At 41.7% G+C, this 14,274-nt stretch overlaps 1 pseudogene; it reads left to right on the top strand.

The window, feature by feature from the left end:
• Positions 1–2,379: 2,379 nt before the first annotated feature.
• Positions 2,380–13,046, top strand: LOC110216315 (mitochondrial fission regulator 1 pseudogene; annotated as a pseudogene).
• Positions 13,047–14,274: the final 1,228 nt, after the last annotated feature.

Here is a 14,274-nt window from a genome sequence, read left to right as displayed (position 1 = left end):
ACCTAACATTTATACGGCGCTTACTATATGCCGGGCACTGTGCTAAACACTTTACAGATATTATCTTGTTTGATTAGTACACATGATATAGTGGCTCAGTAGGATGCAAGTTTCTTGAGGCCAGGGACTTCATTTTTGTCTTTGTACCCCTGGGCCTAATGCCTTGTACGCAGTAGGTGCTTAATAAATTTTTATTGAGTAAGATGACACTTTTGTGCTCCATTAGCAGATTCCCCATACAAACAATAACAAAATAGGCTGGTTAGGCACAGAGTTTGGACAAGGGAGGGGGCAAAGTCTATTTTAATATCCACCAGTGAGAGGCTGGGGACCCTGTCCCTTCTGGAATATATTACCTATGGCATCTGAATCAATTGAAAGATCTTTCAATAAAGTATTATAAGTTTCTGGCCAGAGACTCCTTTAAAATCCTTCTCCCTCATCTCTCCTTTTCTTCACTTCCCCTTCTGCCTGGGTGTTTTTGTTTCCAAGCAAAGAAAGCCCTACCTGTGTGAGTAGATCAGACAGTTCTGCTGCCAAATAATCCTGGGCTTGGCTTCCATCCCAATCAATAGCACACCTACAGTCTGCCCTCCCACTGTATTTATCAAAGGAGGCCTGAATCCCAGCTGAGGAGGTGAGCCTTCTCTGTGACTCACTTTAGGAAAGTGGAAAGCAATGGCTTACCTGCTTGATCAGTTTCTCCCTTAACTTAGCCAGGTTTACTAATTTGGAAAAAGTGTGGGCACAGCGTCTCCTGTGTGACTTTAAGGTGAAAACCGAGAGCTGAGACCAATGTTTCCTGCAGTGTAGCACTGTGTCAAGAATGGGGTTGATGCCCTGGCCTTTATCATAAATATCAATGGCATTTTTAAACAAAGTTTATTTTTAAACAAAGTTTTATTTGGGAATAGGTCAGAGGGGATGAATGAAAATGATTCCTTAATTTTGTTCCCAGGTTGGAACTAACCAATATCTATTCACATTACTTTGATTCTCTGCTCTATGAGTCCATGAAACAAACACTTTGGCCAGATTTTGACAGTTTATTTGTGGCATAAATGTTTCCTGGGAACAGAGATGGGATTATTACAACAGTGGTTTTTTTTAAATTTTGAATTTGACAAACACCAAATAGAACAAGGATTTCCATAGAACAGAAAAAAGATTGTGCATGAAACTGTAAATTTCTATAATGTTCAGCTTGTTTTTAAATATATATGCATGCATGTATGTATAAATACATGTAAAATATGTGTATATTTAAATGTTTATATGTGTGAATGTATATATAAATTCAACATGTAACTTATAAAGTTGTCCTGTTTGTCTATGATTCCTTCTGGACTTCTATTCTTTGTGCAATTTTTAAAAAGCTTCAATGACCCTCTTTAATTAATCTTTTTTGTTACCCTGTCCTAATCCTACCTGTCTCCCTTATATACCCTGAACTAACAGAAAGAAAGAGAGCCCTCATAACAAATATTAAAAACAAATTCCCACACTGACCATGTTATAAAATGAGTGTCTCCTGCATCCTGATCTTGATTCCATCTCTGTGAGGAGGTGGTTAGCATGCTTCATCATCCCTCCTCTAGAATCATGCTTGGTCATTGCATTGATTAGCGTTCTTAAGTCTTTCAAAGTTGTTTGGTTTTTTTTTTTAAACAATGTTGTTGTTATTAAATACATTGTTCTCCTGGTTCTGCTCACTTCACTCTATATCAGTTCATGCAAGTCTTCCCAGGTTTCTCTGAAACCATCCCTTTAGGGCAGCTAGGTGGTGCTGTGGATAGAGTGCCAGGTATGGAGTGAAGAAGACTGATTTTGAGTTCAAATCTGGCCTCAGATACTTACTAGCTGTGTGACCCTGGGCAAGTCATCTAACCCTGTTTGCCTCAGTGTCCTCATCTGTGAAATGAGCTAGAGAAGGAAAAGGCAAACCACTTCAGAATCTCTACCAAGAAAACTCCAAATGGGATCATGAAGAGTAGAACATGACTGAAAAAACTTGTTTTGGGGCCAAATTTTTTTTTAACTGAAAAATATCTGAACAAATCCTTTTTGTCCTTTCTTTTGGCACAATAATATTCCATTACAATAATATGGCACAATTTGTTCAGCTTTTCCTTAATCGATGGGCACCCCTCACAAAAATGTGTAAAAGGGCCTTAGACTCCCTAGCTATAGTAGGAGGAAGGGAAAGATAGCCTGGTCCACTCTTCCCAACTCTGCCTGACCCATTCCTATCTCTTATCAGCTTCAGCCATTCTGAGTTGAAGGAGGACCCAGTTCTGCAACCCTCTGATCCTGCCATACACAAGACCTAGTGTTATCAGAGGCACACAACTCTCAAAGAAATTCTCTCAGAAGGTGACCATGACAATGAGTGTCCATACAGTGCCAAGAGAACTAGAGGAAAACCACCAGTACATTGGGTTGCTCTTCCGGGGAGGATTCATTGGTGAATATGGGCAGGAGTCTCACAGCATGAAGTGAGGATGAATTGTGATCTGTGCCATTCATGGGATATTCACATGAACGAGATCACAGCTCTATGGAAGTGTCTAAGGAGAAAATGATGCACTTCAAGGAAGCTTGATAATACTGCTACTAAACCATTCTGCCAATCATTTGCATCCATTTGTATTAATTATGAACCAGAATATGCTCTTATTCTGTATTTGGACTTGATGAAATTCTTAAAGAAAGATTCTTTCTGAACCTTTTTCTTTTGGTCCCTTTTTCTAGCTATTAATATAAATGTGAAAGAATAATTTCTCTAAGTCTCATTCTTGACATGAACCTATGCTGGTGAACTCCTTCTGCAGAAGGAATGTACACAGTTTCCAAAAACTATGGGGGCCCTTGAATCTTGAGGGAACCCTTTCTAGCTCTTCCCATTGTCAACATGGCAGAGAAGTCATAAGATCATTCTTCTGCCTGAAGCTTTTCCTTATTCCTGGCAAATGGTTATCATCCACTCTCCCTCCCAACCCAAGTTGTACATATTTGAATTTATTAATTTGATATTTATGCTAGATAGATAGATAAACATACACATGTATATGTGTATTTATTATATACTTACATACAGATATATGTGTTTGTATGTATGTGTACCTATATACATGCATGTACATTTATATGTATATATGTATGAGTATATGTAGGGGTGTGTGTGTGTGTGTGTGTGTGTGTGTGTGTGTGTGTGTATGGCAGCTAGATAGCTCAGTGGATAGAGTGCTGGTCCTGTCGTCAGGAAGACCTGAGTTCAAATCTGGCCATAGACACTTACTACCTGTGTGATCCTGCTCAAGTCACTTAACCTTTGTTTGCCTTAATCCACTAGAGAAGGAAATGGTAAAACACTCTAGTATCTTTGCCAAGAACACCCCAAAAAGGGTCACAAAGAATCAGACATGACTGTGCATGTATATTTTTATGTATGTATAGATACATATGTGTGTATATACATATACATATTTGTTTTCTCTCCCATTAGAATGTCAATCCATTGCAAGTAGGGATTGCTTGTTCTTTGTACCTATACCTCCAAATGCCTAGCACATAGTAGGTGCTTAATAGAGACTTATTATTAATTGATTGATTATAAATCTAGAGATGAAAGGGATTTCACGGGCCAGCTAGACCCAGCCCCCCTAGCAATTTTAGAGGAGAAGAAACTGAAGCCAAAAGAGTCATAGAGGTAAACAATAGAGGTAAAATTTGAACCCAAGGCTTCTGGTTATAGAGTTGGTGCTCATGCCTTCGTACTCAGGGGAAGACTTGGAGGGAGACCAAATGCAGCTATAATCAGAGGCTGAAAAGAAACATTTCCCATTTTTGCCATAATAAAGAACTTCCTACAAAAACTCTCTGTGCCTGTGGAACCAAACAAGGGAAGAAACATGCAGAGCCCAGGAGAGATATCAAGATCTAGCTATACTGGAAATGTCTGACACTCACGGGGAGAATTTCTCTGCCTGAGCTTCTAGACTAACACCCAAAGGTTCATTAGCATTTATGAGCTGTAAATTAGCATTTAGAGGAAACCAGCCCTGACTGCTGTGGTTTGGGAGAGGAGGCTGCCTTAGGCCTGAGTGTTTATCCAAACAGTTTGGGGTTTGGTCACTTCCCAAACTGCCAGCAGAGATAGTCCTTCTTTTCATTGGGAAAAGTGGCCCCTCCCCACAGTCTTGCTGGTCTCCCAGTGGGAATCTTCCTTTCATCTGGGAGTGTCTTTGCCAAGAAAACCCCAAATGGGGTCACAAAGAGTTGGACACGACTGAAATGACCAAACAACAAACATAACCCTCAGGCAGCTGGGTGGCTCAGTGGATAGAGTGCTGGACCTGGAGTCAGGAAGATCTGAGTTCTGATTCGGCCTAGCCACGTGACCCTGAACCAATCACTCAACTCCGCTTGGCGTCACTGTGTTTACCCCCATCTGTAAAATAGGGATAATAATAGCACCTTCTTCATAGGATTGTTGTGAGGATCAAATAAACGACCAGAAAACTGGAAGCTTTATGATGATTGCTATTATTATCATTATTATCATCAATCAATAAACAGATACTTGAGGAGGCTTAGTGGGGTTAGACAAGTCTTAGAAAGCTGTAGGGGAACTCAAGTTGATAAGTGCCTTGGCTAATGTCATAGAGCTAGTATTTGTAAGAGGAAAGATTGGGCCCAAGCTTTGCCGATCCTAACGCCAGCCCTGGACCTGGCCTAGTGGAAAGAGTGCTGACTTGACAATCCCTGGACCATAGTTCAAATCCCACTTCTAAGATACATCACCTGTATGACCTTGGTCAAACCACTAAGCCTCCCCGAGTATCTGGTTTTTCATCTGGCCATGAAGGCTGCTGAATATATTTCTTTCTGGGCTCTACTCTTGACTCTAAATTTCTTCTACCATGCCCAAAGCAGACTTCTCACCTAGGAATTTCATTCTGTGCCCAGATTTTCATATTGGAACTACGCTGCCTGCCTGTGGTCCCTTCCTCTGTTTGACTGGTTCTTCCCAGAGCCACCATTTTAAACCCAGTCACAGTGGTACAGTGGATAGAGACCTGGAGTTAGGAAGACTCATCTTCCTGAGTTCAAATCTGGCCTCAGACACTTACTAGCTGTGTGACCCTGACAAGTCACTTAACCCCATTTGTCTCAGTTTCCTCATCTGTAAAATGAACTGAAGAAGGAACGGCAAACCACTCCAGTATCTTTGCCACAAAAACCCCAAATGGGGTCACGAAGAGTAGGCCATAACAGAAATAACTGAACAACAACAAATGTCTTCATTCCTCTCTGGGCATCACTCCTTAGTCTCTAGGCATTCTCCACCATGCTCCCTCAGCCCCCCTTTTATGTGTTTTCTTCTTCTGTTAGACTATAAGCTCCATAAAGTCAGGAACTGTCTTCCTTTCTCTTGTGTTTTAATTCCCTGCACTTAGCACTGTTCTTGGCACATAGTAAGTACTTAATAAAAGCTTTTTGACTTGGCTAGAGTAGACTAGAAAACTAGAAGATACCTACCAGATAGCTCTATGAGCCTACCATCCATTATGCCATTATCACTTCACCACACACCGTGTTTTGTAAAAATCTGGCATCCGACTTCCTCGTCTAGCTCATTATTCTGACAGTATATATAGATGGTACTATCTGGAGCAAGCTCTGAGTTATACATTTATCATCCTGTGTCAGTGTCCATTTCATTCCTTAAACATGGTAGCAAAGAACACTACTTGGTAGAAAGGCTTATCTCTTGGACTCCACCCAAAGTCTGATGATTTAACACACTCTCTGCCTCTTAACTCTCTTTAAAAATATTTTTTTAAAATAAAAAGCTCCTATGGTTCTTTTATATTTTCCCATGCTAGTTCTATGTTGGGTTTGGGTTTTTTTTCCATTTTTGTTAAAATTCTTAATGGCTCAAAGACTGATGTTTTCATATTTTCTTTCAAGCCCTTATCCTCATTATCAGTTGGGATATTGTGCTTGACAAGAACCAGAGAACAGGGTTTTTGAGAAGCTGTTTGCAAACTTTGACAGTCCATGTTTAATTCCTCCAAGGCCTAACTGGCAAAGCATATGAAACAGCATGAGGGCCACAGATCTGACTAGTCCCTGTGCTCATAGCAAGAAGAATCTGAAATCCTCCTCAGGGACCCCTTTTGTACCTTATCGGAAGACAACAATCTCAGAACCTCAGACCCTCCAAGCAGCCACCCCAGGATTTCTTTGTGTCTCAATCAGTCTACTTGAGGAAACTAAAGAGGGTACAAGAACAGTTCTGGCAAAGGCAGACTAGACTTTACATGGGGCCATCAGCCCAATACATGGGGACACTAGCAAGAGGCAAATAGGACTTTGACCCCAGGCACTCACATTCTTTTTGGCAGCTTCCTCAGGACTGCCACTCCTATGATCCCCCTCCTCTATCCACATAGGTGAGGTTCTCTTTCACAGGAAAACCTATGAATCATGCAGATTCTCTGTGGGATAGGCCATTCCTTTCCCAGTAGGATGGTGCCCACTGGCAGATTGTTGCCATCAACAATCAATCAACAAACATGTGACAAATTCCTACTCTGTGCAAGGCATTGTTAGGGACTGGGGAACACAAAGACAAAAATTGTCCTCCCTTGTGTTGGTAAATCCTGTATGTACAGGAGTTATGTAGAGTGATGGCCTGCAGGCCTGTTACCACCTGAAGAATGGTGATAAGAACATCTTCCTTCATTCTCAAAAAGGACATCAGGGAGGTGATGCCGTGACATGCAGGTGAATTAGACATGCAAGTGAATTAGATTTAAGTGAGGGAGGGCTGTGAAAAATCACCAACCTTATTTTTTCCTCTGGAGCCGTCTGGGTGTGGTGGCAGGATATAGATCAGGAGATGGCCTATATGCAGTGAAAGACATTGGCCTTTTTAAGCTAAGGTATCGAACAGGTCTCAGTTTGACTGAGGCAACACCCATTCAGTGATTAAGGGTAGGTAAGAAATGAGGAAGAGAATGGCCTCTTCATCTAGGTTAAAAAAAAAATCAGTCTTGGATGGAAACACCTTCAGGGTCTTTTTAGACCAAATCTAAACAATTATTATTTACATTCACTCTGAGCCAATCAGGGTCCAAACTATGACAAAACAAAGCATCAAAATTTACATTCCTTTGGGCAGAGCACGTGCAGGTAAGGATATAATACCCTAGGTGAAGGGAAAAGAAAGAGGAAAGGGAAAGGGAAAGGGAGGGGGAGAAAGAAGGGGGAAGGGAAGGAGAAAGGACAGAGAAGGGATGGAAGAGTTGTGTTGCCCAACTGACCAGTTTACTTGGGTTTAGTAAGAAAACATAGTATAGGATATGATTTTGTGCTGGGAATATGAGAAAGGATGTGAAAAGCTAAAGTAATGATAATGGGTTATAGACACTACTGTATAAACAAGGAAATGCATAGCCTGTCATTCATCCGGGTATGTGTGTATGCTTTAATGTAGTTGTTATTGTTCAGTTGTGTCCAACTCTTTGTGACCCCATTTGGGGTTTTCTTGGCAAAGATACTGGACTGGTTTGCCATTTCTTTCTCCAGATCATTTTATAGATAAGGAAACTGAAGCAAACAGTATTAAGTGACTTGCCCAGGGTCACACAGTCAGTAAATGTCTGAGGCCATATCTGAAGTCAGGTCTTCCTGACTCCAGGTCTGGCATTCTATCCACTATACCACCACATCACCTAGCTCACACATATATGTATGTATATATGTACACATATATTAAATGTACATATACATACACATATATACATATGTGTATGTATATGTGTATATATGTATACATATACATGTGTGTCTGTCTATATGTGTATATATAATTCCTTTTTCCATATTATTGTTTAGTTTTAGGAAATAGAAGATTAGAAAATAGGGTTATAGGTTGTGCACAGTGAGAGGAATAAGAAGATTGCTGTTAATTGTTTTCAGAAATGGAGAGAAGGCAGGGATGTAGTAGGAAGAACCTTGGTTTAGATCTAATCTAATTTCTAACTGCACTTCCTACATTTAATAGCTCAATGACCTTGGACAAGTCATTTTGTTGCAGTCTGAGAGATTCAGAGTTGGCAAAAGTTTATTGTTACACCATTCAGCAGGGGTGAGGGAGGGGCGTAGAGAGACAGTTAAAGTTTATGTAGGATAAAATATAGTGAAACATGTTGGAAATATGCTAACTAAGTGATTCAGGGTGGGATTAAGGAGTGGTAAAGGAGTGGTCAATTCTTAAAGGAACATGCACTTTTTGTATACACTGCGCAGGTGTTTTACCCAGAGTTCACCAGGAAAAGGCCAAGGGGGGGGGGAGGCAGCAGCAGGCATGCACATAAAGGTGTGGTTTTAGGCCTGCTATGCCACTAACTAGCGGTCAGGGCTTGTCCAGTCTGCCACCAGTCAATGTATTCATATGTCTCAGGTCTAGAATACACATAATGAGGAGTCCAGGATACAGATAACGAGGTAGGGAGTTGGTATAGATAGTCCAGTGGCTACAAATATTTTTATGACCCAGTAAAAAACCGGTTCAAACTAATAATTCCTTCAGGTGCAGTTTGTAAGTGCACCAGGGAAAGAGATAAGTGTCTTGCTTGGGGCCCACTCGTGTAATTGCTAGGCATAGTGTCCTTGCACTGGGGAGAAGCTGCCAGGGACAGTGTTTCTGAGGCTAGGGAGAAATTGGGGTCCAAGCACCCCATCGGTCTGAGTTTTCTAAGCCTCAGTCTCCTTCATTGCAAAATGGGGGAAAGCGACAGCAGTAGGGCCTTTCTCAGAGGTTGCTTTGAAAACAGCAATATGTGAAGTGTTTTGCAAGTTCTAAAATGCTGTATGTAATGTTGTCTCTTATTGTTTTGTCAAGATTTCATTTAATTGAGGCTTAGTGGTTCCCAAGGTTATAGGGCCTTCCCTGGCTTCAGTTTCCTTATTAGTAAAATAATGGGGTTGGAAGTGATCTTTAAGGTCCCTTCCATCTCCAGGTCCATGATCATAAGCGATCCTTTCTTAAAAACTAGTGGGAAAGAGTGTTTTATAAGTGAAAAGTGACTCAAACTTCCAGCTTTTGTGATGCACATAGCCCCAGGGTAGGGCTGTCAGCCAGGGAATAAGACAGCAACCCCACTCTTCTGCCAGGGTGTGACACTGTAGAATGGGCAGCCAACCAGAGGGCTTGGGGGGGGGGGTAGTGAGTCACTGCCCTATTGAAAGTCTCAATGGGCGGAGGCCCCAGACCTGCCATAACTTCCTTATTAGGATTCCCCAGGAGATCCTGCCCAACTAGGTCCACTAGTTGGGCAGCGATAGGAGCTAGAGAAATAGGGCAAGGCTTAGAAGAGGTCTTATTCAGATGACTTCATTTCAGCAATTTGACCTTCTCCAAATGGACCCTTTCCTTAAAAAGCTCGTACTATTTGGCTTCGACTTAGCAATTTACCCAAGTACAGAAACCTTAGGTTCATAGAGTTTACAGCTGAAAGACTTTATGTCATCCCCACTCCCTCACTTGGGAGATGAAGACGCTGAGGCCCAGAGAGGTTGTGCCTTCCCAGTGTCGCACAGCCAACGTTTGAATTCAAGTCTTCCAACTCTAAAGATCTTCTGCTCTATTCCTACCATACCAAGACAGTATAGTAGCTCCCACTTAGTATAAAAGGCTTAAAATGGACACTGTCCTTATATAACCTGAACAGTATGCCAGTGCCATGCCAGGAAACTAAATTGCTTCCATTTGAATTATCTTAGGAAGATTCTGAAGATCACCTGACAGGATAAGATACCAGACAATGAGACCCTTTCTCAAACTAAACTGCCAAGCATTCAGACTCTACTGCAGAGAGCACAAATCCGATAGGCTGGCCACGTTGTTCGAATGCAAAATGTCCACTTGCCAAAAAGACTATTTTATGGAGAACTCATACAGGGCAAGCACTCCCATAGAGATGAGAAGAAGCAATACCAGGACACTCTCAAGATCTCTCTTAAGAACTTTGGAATTGATTGGGTGACATGGGAGACATTGGCATAGGACCACCCAGCATGGTGGGCTCACATCAGAGAAAGTGCTGTGCTCTATGAGCAAAGCAGAATTGAAGTAGCTCAAAAGAAACATGAGATGTGCAGATTTAGGGACTCTACCCCAAATGTTCACGTGGACTATTTGTACCCAACCCATGGTAGAACCTTCATATTGGTCTGATCAGCCACGGTCAGGGACACTATAACTTGACTCTAGCATAATGATGTCATTTTGGTCCTCTTCAAAAATGAAGCACAACCAACTAACCAACAAGAAGGAGTGGCATCTACCATCTGTCATCTAGCCTTGCACACAGTAGGACCAAAGGATCTGGAGCCAGAAAAGACCTTAGTTATCTAGACCAACCCCCTCATTTTACAAATAAGGCCACTGAGGCACAAGAAGGGAATTGTCCAAGACCACAGAGGTAGTAAGTGGCGGAGTCTGAATTTAAACCCAAATCCTCTGACTCCAAATCCAGAACTTTTTCTACTATACCATAAATTTTTTTAACCAAAGTAAATCAATTAATAAAAGCAGAAAACACACAAATGCTTGGTTGTTTTTGTTAAGTTGTGTCTGACTCTTCGTGGCCCCATTTGGGGTTTTCTTGGCAAAGATACTGGAATGGTTTGCTGTTTCCTTCTCCAGCTCATTTTGCAGATGAAGAAACTGAGGCAAACAGGGTTAAATGACACGCCCAGGGTCATACAGCCAGAAAGTGTCTGAGACCAGATTTGAACTCAGGAAGATGAGTCTTCCTGACTCTAGGCCCCTCACTCTATCCACTGTGCCACTTAGCTGCCTTATAAATTGATATACCCCATTCAGAAACAATGGTGAAGTTCCAGGACTAGAGAGGGAGTTGGAGAGGGGAAGGAGGAAGTTAAGGATACTCATACTCAGTAGAAAATAGATTGGCAAGGGGATTATGGAGGAAGTGGGCAGAGAGAAGTGAGTGAAGTATGGCTGGGTCTTTCCTGAAATAGGGAGAGGCAGTCATTCATCAAGAGCATGGGTCCCCAAAGTGGAAGTTCCCCCGGGGCATGGTCTTGGATAACAACCAAAAATCAGCTGAGGCGGTGACAGAAGAGGAAGGAATGAGAAGCAAAGTACTGGTGGATATGCTGGGTGGGCTGAGGGAGAGCTAGAAGTATCTAGGATGGTAATTTTATCAAATTCTAAATTACCTTGGTACAAAGCCCAGGCTGTCCCTCATTAGTTATGGCTCCATTGATTCCTTATCAGCTCAGTGAACTGGGTTTCTATCTATGTGTGGAGGGCTTGGCAGTTTTCTGTAAGTTTTCAGTTATAAGGGCATTTTCTCTAGGCCCTCTCTCACCCCATACACACAAGCCTGGAACACTCTCCCTCCTCCACTCTGACTATTGACCCTCTGGCTTCTTTTGTTGTTCAATCATTTAGTCCTGTTCAACTCTACACAACCCCATTGATTTTATCCATGTTGTTTTCTTGGTGAAGATACTGGAGTGGTTTGCCATTTCCTTCTCCAGGGTGTCCCCATTTTACAAATGAGAACTGAGGCAAACAGGAGTTAAATAAGTTGCCCAGGGTCACATAGCTAAGTGTCTGAAGATGAATTTGAACTCAGACCTTCCTGACTCCAGGCCCCATGCTCTAATCATTTCACCACCCAGCTGCTCCCTCTGGCTTCCTTTGTGTAGTTCCAACTAAAACCTCACCTTCTACAGGAAGCCTTCTCTAACCTCTCTTAATTCCAGTGCCTTCCCTCTGTTTATTATCTTTTATTTATCAATATATAGCTTGTTTTATATATCTATTTATTTGCATGTTGTCTCCTTCATTAAATTGTAAGTTCCTTGAGGGCAGGGGCTATCTTTTGCATCTTTTTGTATCCTCAGCACTTAGCATAATGCCTGGCATATAGTAGGTACTTAATAAGTGTTTATTGATTGATTGATTGAAATGTAATAATGCAGAGTAGTATCTGATAAGTACATTGAAGAATTGTTTTTAAGAAAGTTTTTATCCAAAGTTGGTGAAGGAGGTGCTGGCTACTGTATTGGGTCTGTTTGATTATGGACCGTGTGCTGATGCGTGTGCTTGAAATGTTGGAAATAACAATTTGTGAAGACTTTGCCATCTAGATTAAATGCCTAATTAGGACGATGTGTGAACTAATCAGTCATTTGACAGAATGGAGTCCTCATCAACATCAAGAAGATGCAGTGGCCTCTTTTGCTGACATGGGATGGGTCGCCAAAGAAGGAGATGTTTCCAGAAGGCTGAGAACAGAAGTTGGGTCAAAGCAGGCCCCTCCAGATGAACTTCATTTCTTTGAGAAGCCCCCAAACAGACAAGTTTCTTTACCAAACCTCTCCCAGGAGGATCCAGAACCCAAAGTGACAGCTTTAGCCAATGAAGCATTGCAGATCAGTGCACTTGAACATGAACTGGCTATCCTCCAAGCACAGATTGCGAAAATGGTGACTGCAAGAACAGCAGTCTTACTTCGAGTGGCTTAAGTCTCACCACACCTACAATTGCCCAAGCATTATGTGCTGCTCGCTACCACCTCCTCTTCCTTCATTGGGAGTACTATGAAATGTATCTGTTATTGATCTGCTTAAAGAAAGAAGAAAACTAGTGCTAGAAAGATATTGACAGAAAACAGCCCAAAGAAACCTGAAGTGCCAAATATGCTAGAGACCCTAAAAGACATGAACAACATAAAACTTCAGTCTGTGAAAAGATCAGAGCAAGACTTAAAACCCAAACCAGTGGACCCTGCTGACCCTGCAATCCCAATTGCAGAAGCTTTGAAAAAAAAGATTGTTTAGCAGCACAGAAGTGATAGATAGCAAAACTAAAATCCATTTCAACATCTCAATCAAAGACCACCTCAGAAACATTGTTCTTTGGGCCACATGTATTGAAGTCTACAGGAAAAATGAAGTCTCATGGAAAATGTTTCATATTCCTAAATAGACACTAAGTAGAAGGAAAAGACTATTTTGTTCAACTACTGTTTAGTTAGGGTTAGGTAAGGCTGGTAGAAATCAACATTTTTTTAGTAAATCCTTGTCTTTTATGTTCAGTGGCTGCCTATGAAACCAAAAAGTAAATTAAACCATGACAAAAACATTATTTTTTGTTTCTGAAAGATGGTCTTTTCTGGAGCCACTCATGGAACATATGAATTCTTACAAGTTTTAATGTATCCAAGTTGCTTGGATTTAAATTGTCCATTCTTTTTTTTTTAAAAAATGTTTAGATGTGACCCCACCGCCATTAGGGGTCTTTGGTCTGCAGGGGTGGTAAGTCTGCAGCCTCAAGGCCACATGTGGCCCTCTAGGTCCTCAAGTACAACCCTTTGACTGAATCCAAACTTCACTGGGTACTTGAGAACTTAGAGGGCCATGCGAGGTCTCAAGGCCACAAGACCCCCCTGGAAGCCATTTCAAAACTGTTCCTTCCACCATAGAACAGCGGAAGTTTTGGGGCCTGCAATGATGTGATCAAGGGAGATCATATTATTACTCAGAAGACAAAAGAAGAAAGCAAATAAACACAGTCAATTGGAACCAGGAATGAAACAAACTCATGGGATTTTGATGAGAAAGGTATGGAACTGTTCCTTTAGCCAGTCAGTCAGCATTTATTAAGCACCCACTATGTTCCAGGAACTGTGCTAAACTCTATAGATACAAAGCAGAGTCCCTGCCCTTGAGGAGCTGACAATTGAACAGGGGAGCAGAGACGAACAAGCAAGCTGTACGCAGGATAAATAAGAAATCATTGAGAGGGAAGGAATTCGAGTTCAGAGGGGTTAGGAAAGGTTTCCTGAAGAAGATCAGATTTTAGCTTGCACTTACAGGGGGACAGGGAAGCCATTAGGTGGAAAGGAGGAGGGAGAGCATTCCAGGCACAGGGAACAGAGTAAGAAAATGCCCAGAGTGGAGAGATAGAGTGTCTTGTTTGTGGAACAACAAGGAGGTCAGTGTCAGAATATTTGGCTGGATTAAGGGATAAGAAGACTGGAAAGGTAAGAGAGGATTAGGTCACAAGGGTTTTGAATGCCAGACAGAAGACTGTTATATTTGATCCTAAAGGTGAAAGGGAGCCACTGGAGTTTATTGAGCAGGGGACATGACATGATCAGACTTGCACTTAGGAAAATCACTTTGGTGGTCAAATGGAGGATGGACTGGAGAGAGGATTGA

This window comes from Phascolarctos cinereus, unplaced genomic scaffold (genome assembly GCF_003287225.1).
Source record: "Phascolarctos cinereus isolate Bilbo 61053 unplaced genomic scaffold, phaCin_HiC Scaffold_5;HRSCAF=322, whole genome shotgun sequence".
Classification (NCBI taxonomy): domain Eukaryota; kingdom Metazoa; phylum Chordata; class Mammalia; order Diprotodontia; family Phascolarctidae; genus Phascolarctos; species Phascolarctos cinereus.
Note: the sequence above shows the minus strand (reverse complement) of the source record. Positions and strands in the feature narration are given on the sequence as shown.